Here is a 23,002-nt window from a genome sequence, read left to right on the forward strand (position 1 = left end):
TATACTCCTTACTGTTTATAGAATGACAGAAGACCAGAAGTCTACCAAGTTCAATCTTGTGTTGCTTAGCTGATGTGGTGATGATAACCCAAATGAATGTGCAATAAAGACACTGTCACTCTTGTTTATTCTGCAGCAGTGGAAATGTCCTTCCCTGCCCTAAATATGGAATACAGCTCGAGTCCCTGAATCTGCAGTTTTGGCCCTCACCTTATTTCCTTTCAAGGGTGCCTAATGGCTCAACGCCATTAGCTTGGTTCTGCATATATGTGACTAGCAACTGATGCTCCTGCTCCTTGTTTGTCTGCCTCTGATCCCCAGTTCTACCCCATGGAGAATCTGCCGACACCAAGACTTGAGAGGAGCAGTGGACAGAGCAAGAATGCTTTGGGAAGAGAGTGTCTGCCAAAGATAGAAAAAAAATGTGTACGGTGAGAAATTCTAAAACTGTACTTGCCAAGTGTCTGGGATAGAGAGAATAAAAACAATTCTGCATGAATGTGTGAGCTGGTTCTTGGGTGAAAGTGTGAACGAGTAAATGCATGCATAACATCCTGAGAATGTGGGAGTGACAGAACAAGTGAGAGAGTGCTGGGGAGGGCTGTTGGAAAAGAGAACGAAGGCATCAGAGAAAATTTGAGTGAGGTAAATGCACACTACTTAAAGATGCATGAATAGTGAGAAAGTAACCAGATGTAGATATATAAAAATTAGTATGTGAAAATGGATGAAGAGGAAGAGGTGAAAATAAAACTGCAAAATGTAAGTGAGATGAAAAGACATTGCAGATTGTAAAAGTAGAGAGTAGAAGAGAAAAAAAACTGCTGAAACTTACTAAGGTATAAGAAAAGTTTACTACAGTAATTTTTTTTTTTAACATTTTAATTAAAAATTGCAAGAAAAGAGAGTTAGAGGGAAAATGCCTTCAGCTTGAATTTTCCTTTGTTGGGCACATCCAAAATGATCCACAGTGTGCAATTTGAATAAAAAATCATAGAGTGAGATGACCACACTATCCATGAGGCCAAGGTACTAAAATGTGCTGCATTTCACGCAGAAGTCATGATTTTCCATATGTAATATTCTAAAGTAATTAATATGCAAATAAACTCAGTAGAAAACTTGAGGCCCATATTCAGATGCTAATCACATGTGCCACTGAATATATTCGCCTATGCCAAAGTTAACCAAATACGTTTATTTGGCTAACTTTAGGGCTGCTCTTTGGCAGTCCAAAACCGATCTGGCTATGTTAGCCAGATAAGGCTGAACGTCAGAGTTTATCTGAGTAATTTAGCAGGATAACTGCCTGGTTCTGAGTGTATCCCCTTTGAAAATTTACTAAACAGCAGACTTTATGAAATTTAGCATACTGCTTAAAGTTACAAAAATATTGGAAGGTTGAGCTGGAGGCTCTCTTTCTGTGGCCTAGATTCATCAAAAAGCTAAGTATATTGAAAATAGTACCTGCGATTAAGGAGGTGTGGTTAGGCTAATTTCCCTGCTCCTGTATTGCATAGGTAATTTCTGCAAGCTGTGATAAATTTATCACACCAGTGCTAATTTTCACATCACATGCTGAAGCCTCTATAGAAAGCAATATGTAACTTTACTATTTATACCATTGTAAGAGGGTCACGTTTAACTCGGGATGGGGTTTGGTGGGTGGGGTAGGTTTGGGAGCGCAGTTTTACATACACAGTCAGAGGTACAAACAGCAAAGTTCACATCAGTGAAGATTTTCTTTCATTTGGAGCAATGAAAGATAAAAGAGGAGTTGATTTGTACAATATATTCTTTACCTAGCTTGATTCACTCAATCAAGCTAGGTACATTGTACAAATCAACTGATGTCAACTTTGCTGTTCTTACATCTGACTGTGTATGTAAAACTGTCCGTCCCCCCCCCCCCCCCCCCCAAACCCCACCCTGAGTTAAAAGTGCACCCTCTTACAGTGGTTATAAATAATAAAGTTACATATTACTCTCTCTCTCCAAACAGTAACGCAGCTAATGCAGGCACAATGCTACAGAAAGTTATTTACAGCATTAAAACCCACGTTACTCTATGTCATTTGATGTTAGGAGCTGCTCATTACTGTTAATGTGACCTAAACTCCTCCCACTTGCATAACTAATGTGTCATTTGCATATTATTGCACATTGCGCTATTTAATGCAAAATGATAAATGACCCTGTATATTGATTAACATAATATTGGCTTAGGAGAGCAGTTATTAGAGTAAACATGTATTTTCTTAGCTTACTGTCCAGAGAAGCATTATCAAAGTTAAAGGGGATGTAAACCCAAGAAAAAATGAGTGGTTGGAGAAAATCAGTTTCGAAGTCAATTATTGTGAATTTTGATGAAGAAAATAGCGAGGTTTCTCTCTACAGTACCAATCATCAGTAATTTGTAAGCCTTGTTTAATGATTTGCACACCAATCGTCTGTTGAAATTTCCAGTATTATCCTAGCTTTATGAGATATTTTGATATATGCTCTATACCGGGGGCGACGAGCTTTGGTCCTTGAGAGCCACAAACAGGCCTGGTTTTCAAGATGTCCACAATGGATAAGAATGAGATAGATTTGCATGCATTGCTTCCATTTTATGCAAATTGGTTTTATTCGTATTCATTGTGGATATCCTGAAAACCTGGCCTGTCTGTGGCTAATGAGACCTGGAGTTGGTCACCCCCTGCTCTAAACAAATCTGAATAAACATCAGCTTTCATGAGGATAGTGCTCTCCAATATGGGAAATATCATCTTATGTTTGATTTAACAGTAATTAACAAAACATATAAGCTGTAGAAACAGTCAAAATGTATTACATCTCTGAAAATTCTGCTTTTATGCCTTGGGGAAACTGCTTGCTTTGCTTTAAAAAAAAACCAAAAAAACAGTGGCAATGTACAAAAGCTTTTTAGCAGATGTCAGCGGTTGCAAAAAGGTGTTAGACCAAAAACAAATAGGGTGTGATTCCCTATGGAAGTGAAGCTTCTGAGCTATGCTATATATTGTACTATGGACTGCAGCTCTGCTTTACTCTGAAATACTTAGGGAACTGCAACTTTTAGGAAATAAATAATAATGGCTCTGTTCTTTCATGAAAGCTTAATTGGATTTTCTTAGGAGGATTAAAAATAATTTTCTAGACAGCAGAACCCTGCAGAAATTCAAATTTCTTGTTTGGTTTTTGAAATTAAACAGAGTACAGTTTACAAAGCATTATAAAATATATTCATTGTTTTGAGGTAGCTAATTCTCCAAATGTACATTACTTCCTCAAAATACACACTATAAGTAGAGTCCAGAGTAAAAAAATGTCTTGTTGATTCTATATATATATGTAATATATCTCTATTTATATAAAGATGTGGCTAGGAGAAGAGGGATGCTAAGATTCAGAGAGGCATTACCCAGCAAAGGAGGTGTTGTGGTTCTGAGAGGTGGATCCTTAGTCTGAGGTAGAGTTGGCACTACCTGAGAGAGAAGACCCTCACAGGTCTCTACTGTCAGAAGGCGAGGCTATACTGAAGCGAGGGCCGGCTGGAGCTTCACCAGTACCAGCCCCGTTCCCTCCGGTTTGAGCCCTTGAGTACATGAGGCCGGCTGGACTTAGGTGGACCTCCGTGATAGCAGGAGAAAAGTCAATGTACAGTCCGAGGTCGGAAACCTGAGGGAGGTCAGAAGCAGGTCCAGACGTCAAAGCCAGAGGAAAGTTCTGGAGCCGGTCCAGGGGTTGGAGCCAGAAGAATCGTCAGAAGACAGTCCAGGGGTCGGAGCCAGAAGAATGTTTGGAAGCTGGTCCAGGAGTCAGAAGTCAAAAGATCTGTCCAAGGAGGACGGGAGCGGAAGCAGGAACCGGGCAGGAGGACAGGAGCAGGTCCGAGGAGGGCAGGAAACAGGAACAGGAACTCAGGATCAGGAACTCAGAAACAACATGGAACCAGGAGCCAAGAAACCAAGGCAAGGTCTGAGGAGCAGGCCTTGCCTTAAATAGTATTCAGGAAGGAGGGGTCCCCAGGGAGGGGCCACAAATATTTCCTGTCGTGGCCCCTTTAAATTCAATGATCAGCTGCGCACACAGTTCTAGGCAGGCTCGGCGGGGGAGGAGCCAGCAATCAGAAGGGAGAAAGCCGAAGGACGCGGCCAGGTCAACAGCAGCTAGAACGGCCACGAAGAAAGCATCGGGGATGGCTGCCTGCTTCTGCAGGCGCTTCAGAGGCGGTCCTACCGTGGGGGTGAGTGGCCGGCCCCGGTCGCGGACTGCTGCGGCTGGCGGCCATAACAGTACCTCCTCCTTTTGGCCTCTCCCTAGAAGGCTTGGGTTTTCCCGGGTGATTGGTGTGAAAGTTCTTGATAAGATCCTTAACTAGCATGTTGGTAGCAGGTTCCCAAGTATTCTCTTCAGGCCCGAATCCCTCCCATGCTAGGAGGTACTCCCATTTTTGCCCTTGTTTCCGGACATTGAGGATCTCACGGACCTGGTATATGGTTTCCTCCTCCACCCTGGGCTGCGGAACTTCAGGGGCCTTCCGAGTAGGCCAGGTGAGGACCAGAGGCTTCAAAAGGGACACGTGGAAGGAATTATAAATTCTCAGTGTGGCAGGCAGATGCAGTTGATAGGTCATGGGACCTAGCTGCCGTATCACCGGGAAGGGACCAATGTAGCGGGAGGCCAGTCTCATCGATGGGACTCTTTAATGGATATGCCTTGTGCTGAGACACACCGCTTCTCCCGGATGGAACCGTGGAACTGCTTGTCAATGCTTGTCTGCAAATTTCTTCGCGGAACTAGCCGCCTTACGGAGCATCTGATGGGTATGAACCCAGAGCCTCTTCAGTTGCATAGCTGGACTGCTGGCAAGGGAACAGGCAGAGACATAGACAAAGGCAGCCAGGGTTGTTGCCCAAAAACAATTTGAAAGGGTGAGGCCCCAGTCGTGGTACAGGCATGTGAGTTGTGGGAGAACTCCGCCCAGGGGAGTAGTGCTGCCCTGTCGCCTGACGGGTGTTGACATACAAACGTAGAAATTGTTTCAAGGTACGATTCATACGTTCCGCCTGACCATTAGCTTGAGGGTGAAATGCATGGTAAAGTCCAGGGAAATGTGAAATTTCTTACAGAGGTTGAACCAGTATCGGCCGCGAATTGAGAACCGCGATCGGATACAATTTGCTGTGTATTCCGTGGAGGCGTAAGATATGTAGCATGAACAGTTGGGCCACATGGGGAGCTGACAGGAGGGAGGGAAGCGGGGTGAAGTGGGCCATTTTGGAAAATTGGTCCACTACTACCCATATCACTGTTTTGCCCTCAGAAGGCGGAAGGTCCACAATGAAGTCCATGGAGATGTGCGTCCAAGGCTTCATGGGAATTTGAAGAGGTTGTAATAGCCCCCAAGTTTTTCCTGCTGGGATCTTGTGCTGAGCACAGATTGGGCATAAATTAACATATGCTCATATATCTTTGTGCATCTCGGGCCACCAATAATACTGTTGGAGAAGGGTTTGGATCCGATCTCATCCTGGATGTCTAGCTAACTGGGAATCATGAGCCCAGACTAGGACCTTGCTACAAAGCCTCTTCGGCACCACAGTTTTACCAGGTGGAACAGTGAGTGTAGCAGAGAGGATGATACGAGCCAGGTCTATGATGTGCTGAATAGGCTTATCCGTGTCTTCAGCGGAGAAAGTGCGGGATAAGGCATCTGCCTTAATATTCTTGCTAGCTGGTCGATATCAGAGTTCAAAGTCAAAACATGTGAAAAAGAGCACCCAGCGAGCTTGGCAAGGGTTCAGATGCTGGGCTTGCTGGAGATACACCAAGTTCTTATTTTTAGAGAAATAGGAGCAGGGATGAGAGGTTCCCGATGTGTCGTTTTGGCTCAGGACAGCTCCTACTCCTTCAGCGGAGGCGTCTACCTCCACCGTAAATGGGCATCTGGGATCTGGATGCCAGAGGCATGGTCTCTGTAAGAAGGAATTTTTGAGAGCCTGGAAGGCTTCTTCAGCCTCCAAAGGCCAGGCTTTGATATGTGCCCCCTTACAAGTAAGAGTAGTGAGAGGCACAGCCAGCTTAGAAAAGTTCTGGATAAAACTACGATAGTAGTTAGCAAATCCAAGGAAGAGTTGGAGCACACTTAACTCACTAGGTTGGGGCCACTCTTGGATGCATTTCAACTTGGAGGGGTCCATCTGGAAGCCTTGATTTGAGATAATATACCCCATAAAGGGTAGTGACTCTTTTTCAAAGATGCACTTTTCTATTTTGGCATAGAGTCAATTCTCTCTTAAGCGTTGCAGAACCTGGATGACATGTTGTCGATGCATTTGTAGATCACAAGAAAAGATCAGGATGTCGTCTAAGTAGACTACTACGCATACAAAGAGCAGATCTTGAAATCTGTGTGCTTCTCAGGGCCGCAAGCAGCACTGCTCGTGGCCCTGAGAAGCACACAGTCTCTATTTCTCTTTGCTGCGAGCGGGATAGGCCCCGCTTGCAGCACCACGTGGCTGCTCTTCGGCACTCCCTATGGCTCGGCGCCCTAGGCGACTGACGAAGTTCGCCTAATGGATGCACCGTTCCTGTTGAAACCTTTTAGATATCTGAAGGGCTGTATCATATCTCCTCTGTACCTCCTCTCTCCCAGGGTATACATATTCAGATCCTTCAGCCTCTCCTCATAGGACTTCCGATACAGACCCTTCACCATTTTTATCACCCTTCTCTGGACTGCCTCCATCCTGGCTCTGTACTTTTTGAGATATGGGCTCCAGAACTAACACAATACTCCAGGTGAGGTCTCACCAAGGACTTGTATAAGGGCATCATCACCTCCTTTTTCTTACTGATTATTCCTTTCTCTCTATGCAGCCCAGCAATCTTCTGGCCTTAGCTATCACCTTGTCACATTGCTTTGCTATCTTCAGATCCTTAGAACTATCACCCCAAGATCTCTCTCTTGGTCCATGAATATCAGTCTTTCACCCCTCAAATAAAGCTCATTTGGATTACTGCATCCCAGATGCATGACTCTGCACTTTTTGGCATTGAATCCCTGCTGCCAAATCTTCAATCACTCTTCAAGCTTTCTTAAATCACTTTTCAGTCTGGCTTTTGCCTTATAGTCCACAGAAGAAGCTCTCACCAAAGTTTCCAGTGATCTCTTCATGGTCAAGGTGAAGGGCTTATTTTATGTTGTCATCTTCTTTGTCCTATCTGCTGCTTTTGACACCACTGATCACCATCTACTACTAAACATGCTGTATTCAAATGGATTGCAGTTCTCAGCTCTATCCTGCTTTTCTTCTTACCTCTCCCATTGTACTTTTACTGTAACTTTTGGTGGTTCTTCCTCCATAGCTATTCCTCTACCAGTCAGTTTGTCTGAAGGAGTCTTCAGGCAAGTTTTTTTTGTGGCAGACACTGGAGCAAATATGGTTAAGGCAAAAGAACATGGGGGCTTTCAGAGATTCTGTTGCTTTGCATGTTTGCTACAACTGGCAGTGAGGGATGCCCATAGGGCTGGGGCCAAAGGTGATGAAAATCTATTCCTGAATGACATAGATAGATAGGTGCAAGAAAATACTGTAGCAGGGCATTTCCATCAAAGCATGAAGGGAGGGCAGCTTCTCCCTGAGAAGCAGGATGAATTTGAGATGCCTCACATGCATCTGATTCAAGATGTTGGCAGCCGCTGGAATTCCACCTACATAATACTGCAGAGGCTAGTGGAACAGTAGACATACCTTCATGATCTGTCCCTGGAAAAAGAGATAGGTGTGGATTGTCCCCTGGGGAATCATGATTGGGTAGTGATGAGAGAGCTGATGGAAATCCTGAAGACCTTCAAGGATGCCAATGAGGAATTGAATTCCATAAATGTCATCTTTGGTGAGGTCATCACTGTAGTAAATATTCTGGAAGAAATGTTAAAAGGTTTCTATGAACAAGAGGCGATAGAAGCAGGCGTGTTGCAGTTTCTGGACTCCTTGCAGAAGAAGGTCTAAGAGAGACATAAACCTCTGGCAGAAAATAATTTGTACATGCTAGCTACACTTTGTGATCCACAGAAGAAAGGGAGTCTTGCCCTCCAGTCCCAGCATTTCACATTCATTAAGGAAATGCTGGTAGCCAAGATGTGTGAACAGGAGCACCAGAGTCAGAAGCACAGTGGAGATGTTGCACAGGAAAGCTCAGAGTATTGCAAGCAGGAGCAGCACCCTATCAGCTACCACTTCCTCTCCTACCTCAATATACCAAAGCTACATTGCCCTCAAAGAACCATCTCTCCTAACACAGGCCATAGCTAAAGAATCTGGCAAGAGAGATCCTCAGCCCACCCCAGCAAAGAAGACCCCAGGAAAAGTCCTGTGATATATTATCTTACAGAGACCATCAAAGAGATAGGGCTTTTAAAATCCGGCCCTTAGGGAATAGCCACTGCTATTAATTGCATCAGTAGCATGGGTTCTTCTTAATGTTTGGGTAATTGCCAGGTTCTTGTGGCCTGGTTTTGGCTTCTGTTGGAAACAGGATGCTGGGCTTGATGGACCCTTGGTCTGACCCAGCATGGCAATTTCTTATGTTCTTATGTTCTCATAGATACAGATGCAGTGACATATTAAGCACATAACTCTGAAGTAGGGCCAGATCTATCCAAGGTGGCTCAGTGCTATATTTCCTACCCACCAACCATGATTCCTCAATAGCAGGGAACATGGTGGCAAAACAGCATCAAAGTTTGAAGTTGTGAGCGTAAATAAGCAATAGTAAATGTACTCATGTAGTTTTGATGACATTCGTGTCTAAGTCACTTTTAGAACAGCTCATTACATGCATATGTGCAAACCACGCTCTGACATGCCCCTAACACGCCCCCTATTTTGTGCATATATTTACTCATGAAGGCTCATATATGTGTGTCTGTGACCTCTTTATAAAATACGGATTGCGCATGGATATGTCACATAAGTGCATATATGTACATTTTTGCATATATGTTTCTGAAAATTCTCCTAAGGTTTTTAAAATACCTGCCTTGACATATAATTCTGGATTATGTCATAATTAGGAAGCCCAGTTTTATAGCATAGTGCTTAGGTTGAAGTTGGGTTTTAAGGCTGAAATATACAATTAAGCACCACAATTAAATTTCTATAGTTACAGGGGTCAGTGCCCCTGTTACCACAGATATCTGTGATCCCAAGTGCTTACTAGATTTATGTTATTGAACCAGTGAGCATGATGAGAAAATGTGGTTCCCCCTAAATCTTCCCAGCACCTCATTCCTCTTCAAATCTCCCTCGCCTCTCTGAACATCCTGATCCTGTTTAAAAAATTCCTTCCTCCCACTTCTGGACACCCTAATTCTGTTTATAAAACCTTCCCTGTTATATCCTACAGCACTTAAACCTATTTACAACTCTTCAAGCCTAACTCTTCTAATGCCTCCAGCACAAGAGCACACCAGTGGATCTTCTGATGCTCTTCTTTGTCAGAAGAAGGACACTAGATTACTTCCTCCTGGCTCCTGTTTCAGCTTCAAAATAACATTGGTTGGTGGCAATGTACACAATGTCCCACATGGACATCACAGTATCAGCAACCGATGCAGTTTTGATGTTGATACTTTATCCAGCAGAAGGAAAGCTACTGTGTTCCTGAAGAAGTAGGATTTGAACAAGTGAATGGACCAAGGGGTTTATATAGAGAATAGGGATATTGATTGTGAAGAGGTGTCTGAAACAGGATCAGGGAGTCTTGAAGTAGGAGGAAGGGTTTATAAAACAAGATAACGGTTCTGGAGAGAGTTGGATAAAAGCTTAGGGGTAGATTTTCAAATAGTGCGATTTGGTGTACTTTTGTTGGCGCATCAGGCGCCAACAAAAGTATACTGGATTTTAGTAGATACGCGCATAGCCGCGCGTATCCGCTAAAATCTGGGATCGGCGCGCGCAAGGCTATCGATTCCGTATAGCCGGCGCGCGCCGAGCCGCGCAGCCTTCCTCCGTTCCCTCCGAGGCCGCTCCGAAATTGGAGCGGCCTCGGAGGGAACTTTCTTTTGCCCTCCCCTCACCTTCCCCTCCCTTCCCCTACCTAACCCACCCGCCCGGCCCTGTCTAAACCCCCCCTTACCTTTGTCGGGGGATTTACGCCTCCCGGAGGGAGACGTAAATCCCCGCGCGCCAGCGGGCCGCTAGCGCGCCGGAACGCGACCTGGGGGCGGGTCCGGAGGGTGCGACCACGCCCCCGGACCACCCTGGGCCGTAACCCCGCCCCCGAAATGCTACGGCCCGCCCCGAAAATGCTGCGTGGATCGGGCCCGCCCCCTCGACACGCCCCTGACATGCCCCCCTTGGAAAACCCCGGGACTTACGCGAGTCCCGGGTCTGCACGCACCGGTAGGCCTATTGAACATAGGCCCACCGGCGCACAGGGCCCTGCTCGCCTAAATCCGCCCGGATTTAGGCGGATTTAGGCGAGCAGGGCTCTGAAAATCCGCCCCTTAATATGTAGCTTGGATACACTAACCTAATTTTCACTACCACACCAGGTGGATCAAAATTTTGGGCAGCAGATTGGTCATGCAAAATGTTATTTTGGTGGCACCTTAGTAAACAAGCAGATATGAACTAATGAGCCTTTTATTTTTTTATTTACATAATTTAAATATGTCACAGCAATAATTTTCAACAAGGCTACAAGCTTTTGATTTAGCACAGGGTTTCAATCTCACTATATCAATAGTGAAAATGGTGAACACTAAAGCATGCAAAACAGATAGGAAGTTTAGGGAAGTGAGGGAAGTGTGAGAGCTCACACTGAGAGAGGGTAATAGAGACTTTAAAATAGCATTCTGCTGTTTACTTGTTGATGGATGCTTGACTTGAACATAATATACTGCATTTTTGGAAATAAATAAAAATAAAGAGGTCAATATTCAAATGTTTTGTTCGACTAGGTTTGGGATTTAGCCAGAGAAACCACAGGTTTAAAATTTCTCACTGCTCTGAATGCCTGTTTTATCCTGTCTAACCACTCCCCATTTGCCAGCTCTTCGGTAATTCATTTTTTTTCTCTTTGTTTTTTACTCTGTTGTTACAGCATAATGGCACCAAGAGTGGCATCAATATCCTAAGGCACCACGAAGAGGGGATGAAGCAGAAAAAGTGGCAGGAAAACCCTCAAGGCACTATTAAAGGGAAAAAGCAGCAAAAAAAGAAAGATCTCCAAGTTGTAAACTCCGAGTATGGCAGCAAGGCTTGTTGGTGGTAGAAAGATGCCCAAAGTGTTGCATGAGTGGTATAGCAGCAAGACAGAGTGGCATGGATATACCTTTCTTCCTGTTGAAGCAGTTTCTATTTATGAAACTTTGTACAAGAGAATGATCTGTCATCAATATCACTTTTGTGACAACAGTTTTTATAATTTCCCTATTTAAAATAGAACTTGCAACCGGGTGCAAATTCGATTTTCTTGTGAAATTTGCTTTCTGATTGAAACTTTTGTCTCAATAAGAAGATGTAAAAGGTCTCTCATCAAAATAGCTTTCCTGGAAATTTGTGGTTTGTTTTATTAAGAAAGCTTTTCCCATATTCTGTAGCTAGATATACTCTCCTCTCCTGGTTGATTTTCTAGTGTTACATAGTCCTCTTTCCTACTGAAACCTTTATGGCATTCAAAACATGTAAAAGGTCTCTCTTATGCACTTTTTCTCTTGTGCCACATTTCTTCCTTCTAATTGAGGGATTTGGGGGTCAACACACCCTAGTATAACCAAGAAAGAAGATGGATAAGAGAGCTAGAATGGGATCCTAGAGATGTGCAACAAAACAGTAAGGCAAAGAACCAGAAAAGAGATGTGGTAGGAGGAGAAACTTGTATTTTATTTTTTTTCAAAAATGATTTTGGGGAAAAAATCATGCCAATATAACTAACAAAGAAACAGGTTGGAAAACTAGGCTGGGGTTGGAGAGGGGCACAATAAAATCCAAAACCATAAAAGAGGTAGATTTAGAAGGAGAATTTTTTTTTTTTTTTTGAGACAGAGCACCCTAACAAATAAACAAATAGGGTGGGAGAACTGGGTTGAGATGCAAACAGCAAACAACATAGATGCTCCAAAACTCCCATTCTGGTACATAATAGGCATGACAGGTAGGAAGAGTGGTAGCAGCATTACCCCTAATATGGTGCATTTGGGGTATGGCAGGTACACAGAGTGGTAGCAGAAATACCCTTAAGATGGAATATAAGGGGCATATCAGGTAAGCATAACATTAGAAAGATCCCTAAAGTGGAATATCTAGGGCAAAGGCGGCTCAAGGCAATCTGCTGCCTGAGGCGAAGAATGAAATGGTCCGTCCCCCCCCCCCCCCCCCACTATGTCCCTGGCAGGTGAAATCATCAAGGGCCAGGGCATGGGGAAGGCAATGGAGGGTGAAGTGACTTGCCCAAGGACACAAGGAATAGCAATAGGATTTGAACCCTGGCTTCCCTTGTTTGCAGCCTACTGCTCCAACCACTCAGTTTTTGGGCCTGTTATTTTTTTGTTCTCAGCCTTCGGCGTCTGCACTAGGGGGTGCAGGAGGAATGTTTAATGGGGCATTGAGGCTTTTGGATGCCCCACCTCTTGGGTCTAGAAATAGGACTCCTCCATTCTCTACTGCCTGCCTCCCACCCTCCTCCAGGATCAGCCACTGGGGGTGTGAGAGGTTGGTGAATCGTGGGAGTCTGTGTGTGAGACACACTCTCTCTTAGGGCTGATGCAAGGGTATTAGATGCCCTAGACAAACCTTGTAGCCTTTCTTTCCCCCTTCCCTCACCTCCCCACATAATTAAAACTTATGCATTTGTTTCCATTGTAAAATTTAACTTCTTCAACCTAAAAAGGTAGATTGCATATAGAAAACATACATTCAAAGTATAATCTTCTGAAGAAAAAATATCACTTAAAACAACATATATATTATATAGGCATACACTGCAAAAACCCACACTTTCAATAATAATAGTTTAATTGACTTAATAAACTACTTTTCTCATAGTAATCAAGGTGGTTTACTGGATCCCATATGGTATTAGGCCTATGGTAAAGTGCACTGGGTGTGGACTTGGCCAACACAAAGCCAGGAATAAACTGAACTCAATTCCAGTAAAGTAAGCCTTCCATATCATAATTGCCAGCACACAACCTATGAAAAAGCCATATTGCAAATATTATATCAGGCCCTAAACACCAATACACCTCCTATTAGGAAAACAGATTAAAGCTAGGTTGTTTTATAGCCCTGCAAGGAGGAATTTCCTAGAAAATTTGAAGGACAAGCATGCACGCCAATTACACTTCAATTTTGCCCATTTCATTTTAAACATTTGTTTAGCATTTTGATCAATAGCTCTGATGTTTAGCACCTGCTTTTGGCACGGGTTTCTGCATCAGGGCTTTAGCATTGGTTTTTGCACATGTTTTTTATATAGATTGTTTTTTTGTTTTTTGGGGTTTTTTTGTATGGGTCTCATTTGCATAATGGTCTGTTATAACACATCCCACGGGGCTGCCTGTTTTGGCCATGCATGCTGTAAAACATACATGCTAAAATAGTGCTGATTTTAGCATAGGTCTTATTACATCGGCCCCTAGCAGACAGAAAATATTGGCAGCCTGGTAAGATTCTTCTCTTCAGTCTATAAGTGTGCTATGCTCACTTCACTGTCTAGAGACAAGAAAATCACTAGCACTGCTGCAACTGCAATCTCCACACTGTCTCCAAACCTGATCCTCCCCCAGTAAAGAGAAAAATAAAAATAATCAGCAGTGCACTGCCTCTATTCCTAGAACAGTGAGTGTGATCACTGCAGCACAGTGAAGATTAGAAGCAGCCCTTTACCTGTGCCAAATCAAAAAATTAAGCTTTTTTGAAAACTGTCAGAGTTTCTCCAATCTCATCCTTCTCTATTAAGAGCTAGAGAGGAAATACAGACTGCTTCTTACTTGATCTAGATAGCAGCTATAAGCTAGTTAAAGATATGCACTGTGATTTGTCCTTTGGCTACTCTCCTTGTCAACTTGTCCTGTCTTAGCTCATAAAAGCCTCTGACAAGGTAGTGAGGTCACACAAGCAAGAGCTAGTTACCAGGATTTTTTTTTTTTGCTAGCAGTACACAGCCATAGACTTCAATGGACAATTGAAATGAATGGAAAACATAAATGAATTGGATGAAGAATCTCTGTTTTATATGTTGCACTCTTCCATTTGTTTCGGAGGACCATGAATTAAACAAATATGGGCTCATTTTTTTGTTTTACCACTCATTTCAAACAAATGCACTTCCCTATAGCTTACCAACTGAATCTCACAAATGAAATCAGACTTATCTGTTGTCTGATGATTTGGGATGGGAAATCTTGGAGAATTGGTGGAACATCAAGGTGAGCACTAGAATGTCCAGATGAACTGAAGAAGGACTGGGTGAATTGGTGGAGATATCTATGAAATGGTGATTCCAAGACTCATGCATACTTTATAAAATACCTTCTCTGTGTTTAATTCTGGATGTTCATGCACCAACGTAATTATTTCACACATAAAATATACATGTATATATTTACAAAATAGGCAAAGAAAGTTAGCATTTTCTTACATTTGAAATATGCAGACATACTAAGACATGTAACACGTACTTTTAGAGCAGAAATATGCAGTATTTATAAACTGTCCATCCTGTTGCGATGCTGCCTTCAGCCGGAGCTATGGGCAGCCTCTTACCTCCCTCCAGCCAGCCGGCCTGACTCCCAACGCCATCTTCTGCATGGAGGGCCTTGCTGTCGTGCTCCCATGAGGCAGGAGGCCACCACTGACATCCTCTTCACCGTGGCAGGGAGCCCAGACTTCGGCCTGATTCTCTGTGGCAGGACACCACCCGCGGCAGGAAGCTGCGCTGCCTGTGTCTTCCTGCAGCCAGAAGGCTGCCTTCAGCTTTCCTATGAGGCTCAGAGGCTGCCGCCATCTTGCCGCTGATTGCAGCATGGAACTGTCGTCGTCGTTGCCGCCCCTTCGCCAGAAGCCTGCAGTCGTCAGCCTTGCTTGTGGCATGGAGCCGTCTGCTGCTGCTCTTTTGCGGCAGGAAGCCGCCTCCCACGTCGGGGCCTGCCTGGGCCCATTCTTCCTCCTCCTGCACTCAGCGGCAGCATGCCGCTGTCCATGGTCCTACCCTCTACTTCCTGTTCCTTAGGCGTGGGGCCGTGCCTTTCTTTCTGCTTTAAAGGGCCAGCGAGGGAGTGATGCACCTGATGACATCACTTCTGGAACCTCCTCTCCTGCCTATAAAAAGGTCCTGGCTGCATTCCAGCTTTGCCCTCCCAAGGAGCTAGTCTTCTCCAGGACCCCTCGTCTCTGCTCCTGCTTGACTTCCTGTGCTCTTCATGGGATCCCTCGTCGTCATCTGTTCCTGGTCTCTGCTGATGTCTCATCTGTCCTGATGTTCCGTGGTCCTGTCTTGATGTCTTGATGTCTGTCCTGTCCAGTGTCTTCCAAGGCTCCGCTTTGATCCACCCCTGTGTGGTCCGTGACCAACTCGGTTGGGTTGAGTAGGGCTCGCAGTGGCCCAGTGGTCCGTGACCACCCCCATTGGGTTGTGTAGGGTGCTGGAGGGTCTTTCCATCCTTCGGGGCTGAGGATCTTCTATGTCTCCTCCTGCCACCTCCAGGGTCCGGAGCTATCTAGATGTCCTGCTTCACTCTTCCCAGCTGCCCTTTGCTGAGTATCCAGGGAGTTCATCATGGATGTCTTGAACCTTCACCTTGAAGGCCTGACTTTTAACTTCTAAGATGTCTTGCACTACAGCTACACCTAGCCTCCAGAAGACCATGCACCAATGGATAGCCTGAGGGTCGTTCTGGCCACTGCAGCCTCCCTTCCGGCTGAGGGTGTTAGAGTGATATCTGTATTCCACTCCATCCTGAGTTTTATCACATGATTTTAGCTTGTCTTATCCTCATTTCGCCTGTGTCTGGTCTTCGTCATCTTCTGAGTTTTGTCTTCATTATCATCTGAGTCTTGTCTTCATCATCAGCAAAGTCTTCATCTTCAGTTCAGTGTCTTCGTCCGCCCTTGCCTCATGTCCAGCTTGCTGCCTCTGCCGCTTCCCAGCTGCAGGTCCGAAAAGGCTTGGAGTGGTCGGAGGACTACTCAGAGATCAAGCATGCATGGTTGGCCTCACCGATGTTGTGCAGGTCAGCAGGGGCCTGGGCTACCAGTCTCCAACTAGAGGAGGACCTGTCTCACCTGGCTCGGTGCTGCTTTGGAGCACCTCTCCTAGTTCGCCGAGGTCCAAGGGCACACTTTCCCACAGAATCGGGAGCACCTCGTCTCTTCTGCTTGCTTCCTGTGTTCTTCGTGGGATCCTTCATCATCATCATCTGTTTCTGGTCTCTGCTGATGTCTCGTCTATCCTTGTGTTCCGTGGTCCTGACTTGATGTCCTGATATCCGTCCTGTCCAGCGTCTTTCAAGGCTCCACTTTGATCCACCCCTGTGTGGTCCATGACCAGCCCGGCTGGGTTGAGTAGGGCTCGCAGTGGCCCAGTGGTCCGTGATCACCCCCATTGTGGTGTGTAGGGTGCTGGTGGGTCTTTCCATCCTTTGGGGCCGAGGATCTTCTATGTCTCCTCCTGCCACCTCCAGGGTCCTGAGCCATCTAGATGTCCTGCTTCGCTCTTCCCAGCTGCCCTTTGTTCAGTGTCCAGGGAGTTCGTCATGGATGTCTTGAACCTTCACCTTGGAGGCCTGACTTTTAACTTCTCTGATATCTTGGACTCCAGCTACGCCTAGCCTCCAGTGGACGGTGCTCCAGTTGATAGCCTGAAGGTTGTTCTGGCCAATGCAGCTTCCCTTCCGGCTGAGGGTGTTAGAGTGATATCCAGATTCTACTCCATCCTGAGTTTTATCACATGATTTTAGCTTGTCTCATCCTCATTTCGCCTGAGTCTGGTCTTCGTCATCGTCTGAGTCTTGTCTTCATCATTGTCTGAATCTCATCTTCTTCATCTTATGAGTCTCATTTTCATCATCATCTGAGTCTTGTCTTCATCATCATCAAAGTCTTCATCTTCAGTTCCATGTCTTCGTCCTCCCTTGCCTCATGTCCAGCCTGCCGCCTCTGCCATTACCCAGTGGCAGGTCCGAAAGGCTTGGAGTGGTCGGAGGACTTCTCAGACATCGGTGAGCCCAACCTTGCATGGTTGGGCTCACCGATGTCGTACAGGTCGGCGGGGGCCTGGGCTACCAGTCTCCACCCAGAGGGGACCTGTCTCACCTGCCTCAGCTCTGCTTTGGAGCTCCTCTCCTAGTTCGCCAAAATCTAACGGCACACTTTCCCGCGGAATCAGGAACGCCCCCCTAGCATTCCCTCCTTCAGTTCCAGAACACATCCCTGCCACTCAGTTTATTAAATATTAGCTTTAATCTCTGCACTTGCACTTATATGTTCAAATGCTGTACACAGATAGGTTTGAAAGTTGGGCTCAATCATTCAATCATTGTGCATTGTTTTCTAGTCCTCTGGAGGGAGGGAGTAAACAGATTAGAAAACAAATAAATTAATTATATAAATAGATATGCATATAATTAAGATGGACCACTAAAATAAGTTAGCACAAGTTGATGGCATTTCTTAATGCACTTTAGTACATTGGTCTCCTGGTTCACTATGGAATTTATATGTTAAAATAGTTTTTTAATTAATTCTTTGCAAAACAGTCTTCCTTGTACTTAAAAAAATGCAAATGGATATTTTCTTCTAGTTCTTTAGCATGTTTAGTATAAAATGCTGAAGAATGATAAACTGGATGTTAGACACCATCTTTACATAGTATGCCTTCTGATTAGGACAAGCATTCCGTTTGAAAGCAAACTCAGCACAGATGATACTGCATGTGCATCTCATCAGATAAGATTTGCTTTGAACATTTCAGAGAGAAATGAGATGTGAAGGATTCTCTAATTCAATATGAATAAACATGGGTGTCAATATATGACAATCCATATCAGCTCTACAATTACTCTCTATTCAGGATGGGCAGGAGGAAGTGTGTGCTAGGAAGGCCAAGTCAACACTAGGTTCCTATTTGCATTAATCACAGTTTCCAGAAGAATCACCTCCATATAGAATTTTATAAAGGTCTGCTCTGTTTAGAACTGTTACATTTTTTGAAGATGAAAACAAACTTGTGGATAAAATGAACTAGTTGATATAGTGTATCTGGATTTCCAGAACGTGTTTGACAAATACTTTTATGAGAGACTTCTTAGGAAATTAAAAAGTCATGGGATAGGAGGCAGTGTCCTCGTGTGGATTAGGAACTAGTTAAAAGATATAAAACAGAGATTAGGGCTAAATGGTCAATTTTCTCAATGGAGAAAGGTGAACAGTGAAGTATCCCATGGATCTATTCTGGGACCACTGTTTTTAAATTTATTAATGACCTGGAAAAGGGAACAACGAGGCAGGTTTTCACATTTTCAGATGATAAAAAATTATTCAAAATTGTTAAATCACAAGAGGATTTTGATAAATTGCAGGAGGATCTTGCAAAACTGAAAGAGTGGGCATGCAAATGGCAGATGACAAGTGCAAAGTGATGAACATAGGGAAGAACAATCTAAATTATAGCTATACAATGCAAGGTTCCACATTAGGAGTCACCACTCATATGTTGAAATCTTCTGCTCAGTATGCTGTGTCAGCCAAGAAAGCAAATAGAGTGCTAGGAATTATTAGGAAAGGAACAGAGAATAAAATGAAAATATCAGATCTCTATATCACTTCATACTGTGGCCACATCTTGAGTACTGTGTGCAATTCTGGTCACTGTATCTGAAAAAAGGTACAGAGAAGGGTGACCAAAATAATAAAAGGGATGAAACGATTCTCCTAAGAGGAAAGGCTAACAAAAATTAGAGCTCTTCAGCTTGGAGAAGAGATGGCTGAGAGGAGATATGAAAAGAGGTCTAAAAAACAATGTGTGAAATGGAACAGGTAAATGAAACTCGGTTGTTTACTCTTTCAAAAAGTATACAGACTGGGGGACATGCAATCAAATTACTATGTAGTACATTTAAGACAAATTGGAGAAAATATTTTATTATTCAATGCATAATTAAGCTCTGGAATTCGTTGCCAGAGGAGGTGGTGAAAGCTATTAGTATAGCTGGTTTTAAAAAAGGTTTGGACAAATTGCTGGAGGAAAAGTCCATAAACTAAAACCATTATTAGGGTGGACTTAGGGAAATCCACTGATTATCCCTGGGATAATCAGCATGGAATCTATCTACCCCTTGGGATCCTGCCAGGTACTTGTGACCTGGTTTGGCCACTGTTAAAACAGGTTATTGGCCTTGGTGGATCTTTACTCTGACCCGGTATGGCAAATCTTATGTTCTTATGATATGAAATACTATACCTTGTTACCCCTTTGCTGTCCATTCTATATAACACATTCCTGACTATAATCTTTTTTTCATTATACAGTGGTTGCACATTATAGAGATTCCTCACTCAATGATACTAATGAACTTTGATAGCAGGGACAATATAGACGGGATCATTAAACCATGCAATTTTGTGTAGCTTTTCTAAGATGAACCATGCTGTACTGTAATGGATGATGAATTAAAAGACAATTCAGTGTTCACTGTTCAGTGACATGCATAATTCATTGTGCATTGATGGTGAATGGTTAATAAGATCACTCTGTATAAGTAGGCTGTGCTATATGCAGTGCTATCTATGTAATAAGTTGTGAATAAAACAAACCATAAAAATTTATGATTGGTAAATACTGCAACTAAGATGAATTATAAAAAAAGATATTGAACCAAAACATGCCTTTCCATCTTGGAGGACTAACAAGAGCGAAATGTACTAGTTCTTTGGTTAGTTTTTTTTTTTTTCATGGTATGAATGGAAACTTCTATTGCATACATTTTACAGGACTGACTTAAGTAAGTCTTGACGACTATCTTTCCCTGGGGAGTAGACTAAAAGTATTGTTTAGAAATCTAATATATGGTTTATTTACTCAATTTGTGCTGAGCACTACAGTTCCTTCAGGCCAGCTTCACCAGCCCATTACTCTATTAATGCTCCATTACTGAAATTAGTACTGTAATTGGAGGGGGATGGGTAAGGGGACCTTCTTAAAGGAGAAGGTCTTGTTTAATCCCATAAAAGATTGAACCATTAGGAAACTCATTTTATCTTCTATTTTGACAATTTTTGAAACACAATTCTATATTAAAATGCCATGGCATGAAATGAACAGCAGATAGGTCGTACCACCAAGCCAATCCATATCTATTTACATAAGAGGGCACATTTTAATGAAATGATAACAACTGTTCAACATGGCTGTTACAATGAAAGCTACCCTGTTATATAAATACATTAAATCATCCATCTTGTGCATAGTCTGGGCCATTCAGAAAAATTCATCCATGGTTCATGCATGAAGAGTGCTTGGTAGCCCTATCTGATTCATGTGTATATTGCATCAAATAACAAGTTCATACGGTACCTGATTGTAATCCACTTTGAAATGTCTGAAAGGGGGAATATACATCAAATAATTAAAAAAATAAAGTTACCTTGTGGATACCTTTTATGTCCTGTATCATACAGTCCAGTCAGCAAAGTCAGATTTGGAGAGATCATTCAAACTATAAAGTGATAATATCTGAGGTTTTAATTATCCTCTCCTACTACAACTAGAAAGAGTTATTGGACCCAAAACATGAACAAACCATGTTGCCTTCATTTTCAAGTCAGGCTAGCTCTTTAATTAGTTTATATAAATAAATAATTTTCTATCTGTTGTTGTAGCTCTACATATTAAAGGTATTTTTCAAATCAAACATTTCATTATGTGCAGTGACACCAAGTTTTTAACTATTCTTGATTGCATTTTTTTTTAATTTGCTTTCCAAGAAAAAATTATATTTACAGAAAAACCTAATTTCAACAATGGCTTTACATTTAGTAAGGTAATGCTCACCAGTTAATATCTAATTATTTTAATTGACTATATAAATTTGAACCTACTCACATTGTGCTATTTTCCATTAATTGTATGGAGCTAAGCAGTTGAAAAAAGCTTACAAGTTTTCCAAAAGGGAGGGTTTAGGGTTTGAAATGCACACATGCATGCTCGGTTTCACGGTCTTCTCCCACTCTAATATCAGGATGCATGATATTACGGATGTGCATTCGTTTGAAATGAAAAGGCAAAACATAATAAATGAGTCCTTATTCTTTTCATTTGTGAAGACGAGAAATTAATAGAGGGGTCCCATGTATGAAACAATAAAAATGTGTCTCATTTGTTTATGATTCCTTTTCATTTCTATGGTCCATTGAAGTCTATGGCTTGCTGCAAACAAAAAGGTGCAGGTACCTTAGCAACTAGCTCTTACTGAGTGACCTCACCACCTTGTCAGAACCTCATCAGGACAAGTTGGCAAAGAGACTAGCCAGATGACAAATCATGATGCAACATCTTTTTAAATAGTCTAAAGCTGCTATCTGAATCAAGTAACACTGACCCACTCCCACTGTAATATCTAAGCATGTGCAAGAAACAGTCTGTGTTTCTTGTCTAGATCTTTGCAGAAAAAGACATTCTAGTAGAAGCTATTACAGAGTTTATAAAAGTTTAGCTTTTGGTTTTGGCACTGGTATTGGAGGTATTGGGCTGGATTTAATTTTCTCTGTGCTGCAGTGATCTCATGGCAGCACAGGAAGTAATGCACTGCTGCTGATTATGATTTTTCTCTTCACTGGGGGAGGTTCAGAGTGGGAGGCAGTGTGGAGATTGAGGTTGCAGACATGCTAGTGATTTTTTTGTCTCTGTCTGACCACCAGTGAAGTGAGCATAGCATACTCAGAGACTAAAAAGAAGAGTCTTACAAGGCTGTCAATATTTTTTAGGGGTGTGCATTCGTTTTGAACTTAAATGTAAAACGCTACTTATTTATTTTTTTTAACTTAAAAAAGTGATGAGGCGAAAACGATCGGATTTCCAACTTATTCAACATAGCTATGTTGAATACGTTGGAAATCGCGATTGTTGATCCAAAATAAAAATTTAAACCCCTCACCTTCCTTAATCCCCCCCCCCAAAGACTTACCACAACTCCCTGGTAGTCCAGCGAGGAGTCAGGACACCATTTCTGAACTCCTTTGCGAGGAGCACGTGACGTCGGCGCCACGTTGGAGTGACGCGGCGTCACGTGATTCCCCGCGGGTTCGCTCTGGGACCCTCGTTCGACCCAAAAGGAACTTTTGGCCAGCTTGTGGGTGTCAGGAGGCCCCCCCAAGCTGGCCAAAAGTTCCTTTTGGGTCGAACGAGGGTCCCGGAGCGAACCCGCAGGGAATCACGTGATGCCGCGTCACTCCAACGTGGCGCCGACGTCACGTGCTCCTTGCAAAGGAGTTCAGAAATGGCGTCCTGACCCCGCTGGACCACCAGGGAGTTTTGGTAAGTCTTGGGGGGGGGGGGGGATTAAGGAGGGTGAGGGGTTTAAATTTGTATTTGCACATATGGACATAGACTCAACTTATGGAATTCTCCATATGTCCATATTGACCGCAAATGACCCCCCCTTTCGACTTATGGACTTATGAACATAAACTTTTGGTCTGCACATCCCTAATATTTTTTGTCTGTTAGTGTTTAACAGTTCTTTTGTGCATGGAGTCATTCAATACTAATGCACACAACACAGCAAACATGCACTGTATATGCATCTGTGTCTGTGTGAGTGTGTGACAGACAATTATCCATACAGTGAGTGACAATGTAAGTGGGAGTACAGTTAACAATATCAATAAAATCATTTGTAATATCCAAACCCACAGGAGGCAATGCACTTCAACAAATTCCATCATGTCAGGAAAAGGGAGTGGAGGGGATGTTGGCAGGTATTGTAGCC

The sequence above is a fragment of the Rhinatrema bivittatum genome, chromosome 2 (genome assembly GCF_901001135.1).
Source record: "Rhinatrema bivittatum chromosome 2, aRhiBiv1.1, whole genome shotgun sequence".
NCBI lineage: Eukaryota > Metazoa > Chordata > Amphibia > Gymnophiona > Rhinatrematidae > Rhinatrema > Rhinatrema bivittatum.